This window comes from Mus pahari, chromosome 2 (genome assembly GCF_900095145.1).
Source record: "Mus pahari chromosome 2, PAHARI_EIJ_v1.1, whole genome shotgun sequence".
In the NCBI taxonomy this organism is placed as follows: domain Eukaryota; kingdom Metazoa; phylum Chordata; class Mammalia; order Rodentia; family Muridae; genus Mus; species Mus pahari.
This window is the reverse complement of record NC_034591.1, coordinates 53,590,608-53,592,838: the sequence shown is the minus strand read 5'-3', so window position 1 is coordinate 53,592,838 and position 2,231 is coordinate 53,590,608.

Genomic DNA, 2,231 nt, shown 5'->3' with positions numbered 1-2,231 from the left:
GGAGAAGAAGGAATTCACAGATGGAGTTTTGTTGGCCTGAATTCTGCCCCAGCGAGGGCAGGAGTAGAGCAGTCTCTAGAGTGAGTTAATGAATATGCTTCTACTCGTTAGAGTGTGGCCCACAGACCAGGAGACCTGGTACTAACTCAAAGTTTGTTAGAAATATTTAACCTGTGCTTCACCTTAGAACCAGAATCAGCATTTGAACAAGAGCCCAGGTCATCAGTATGTATAGTAAATATATTATTACTAAAAACTGGGATAGGTTAACACAGAAAGAGGAAGATCCAGAGCATATGCAGACACTCAGGCTCTCTCTTTGTTCATTGACTTAAGCCGGTTTTGATTTTTATCTGAGACTCAGGAAGAGATGATTAGAACGCCCTTCAAGTGCTTCCAAGTTTGGTGTGTGCATGGGAGGGGAGGATGGGAAGTGAAGGTTTGTCTGCCGTGAAATAATCTCCAGGCCAATCAGAGCTAAGGCTCGGCTTGTCTCTAGGCAGAAGCATCTACAAATGTCACCGCTTAGACATCAAACTTCGGTGTCTTCTTTATTTGGTTGGCAGTGGCTCTGATATTTCTGGGCTTAGTTTCATGGTTCAACAAATTGTTAAAAGTCTCTCACGTAGCTCTATTATGTAGCCAGGCTTGAGAACTGAATTAAGTCAAAGTGATGCTTCCCAGCCTTGGAGTTTCAATGGCAGATGATCCTTGGTCCCATTCCCTATGGATTTCGGTTTAATCAGGCTGAGGTGACACTTTAAAAATGACCTGCTGATGTCACTGGCCCCAGCCCTTTAAATACTTCCTCTCCCTCAACAGCTCTCAACGTCAGCTGCAGAAATCACCTGGGGAAACTCTGGGAATGGCAACGTTCAAGCACTCCAGTCAAAACTGGCCATACCTGGATGGGAGAGATGCTTCTGTGGTCGAGAGCACTGGCTGTTCCGGCAGAGAACCCGGGGCTCAACTTGGAGCACCCAGGGAGTGGCTCACAACCTCTGAAACTCCAGTTCTAGATCGGACACCTTTGTCTAGCCTCTGAGTGCACCTGGAACACACATGTTGCACACATCCACATGCAGGCAAAGCAAACCTACTCATGTCAGCATTTACGTGGTGAAAGGAAGCTCTTGCCTTTTACCCTCCAGCTGAAGTCTCGTGGCATCACTTACTGAGCCTCTCGGTGTTCACTCCGATTCAACAGCAATGGCAAGAAACACTGCACGGTGACCGCCAACTATGTACATAGGCCAGTGCTTTTGTGTTCTGTGTGTGTACACTTAGCAAGACCAGTTTTTGATAAACGCGATGAATTAACAGCCCTATTTCTTTCTATTACGTAAGACTAGTGCTGCTGCTCAGAACTGGGCCCCTTCATATGTGCGACTGCATCAGCAGTGACACCACAGGATAGGAGACAATTTAGGGGATAAACACTCAGAAGTTTTCCTCAAGATTCACAAGGAACTTGTCAGTGGTTTTCCCAACTTGTGACCCAGAGATCTTATCAGAATCCTGGGGCGTGCATGCTCTAAATGATGGCTACTGAGCACAATTCTTATGTGTGGTCCTGAACTTGGAATTTTCAATAAGCTCTAGTGCATTCTGCAATTGGAAACGTCTGTCTTTCAAAGGAGAATAGAAACAAGAACTATGGGGAAAAGAATGCCTTTTATCAGTTAAATTCAATATGTAATGAGCATCTTAAGCTGGCAAAATGCCAGCACAAGACAACATGTGCTCAGTGCCTCTACAAAAATCACGTCATAGAGCAATACATTTACTGTATTAGTCTATTCTACAACGACAGACCTGTCTTCTCCTGTGATGAGAGTGGAGTACTAAGCAGATGCTCTAAACAGGCAGTTCAAGGCAAGGCTCAATCTCAAAACTTTTAGGTTCGCTGTTTTCCTAGAAGTCCGTTTAAATTTTACAGGAATTTCTAGATTCTCTCAGTTGCAGGTGAGTTGTTACAGATGCTAGAATACTCTAACGAGTAGTCAGTTACAGGGAGCACACATGCTATTTCGTTAAATCCCATTCCAACTTTTATGTTACTGAACACGAACAGCATTGAGACTTCATTTCCCAGAAGGCAGTGCGACACCGGATCACGCGAGGCTTCGGGGAAATTTGCCTGTTTTTTCCACGCCTGCCGTAAAGGCGCGCGGTCTGCTGGGACATGTAGTTTGGACAGCCCTTGGACGCCCCCTCAAATGAATGGGACT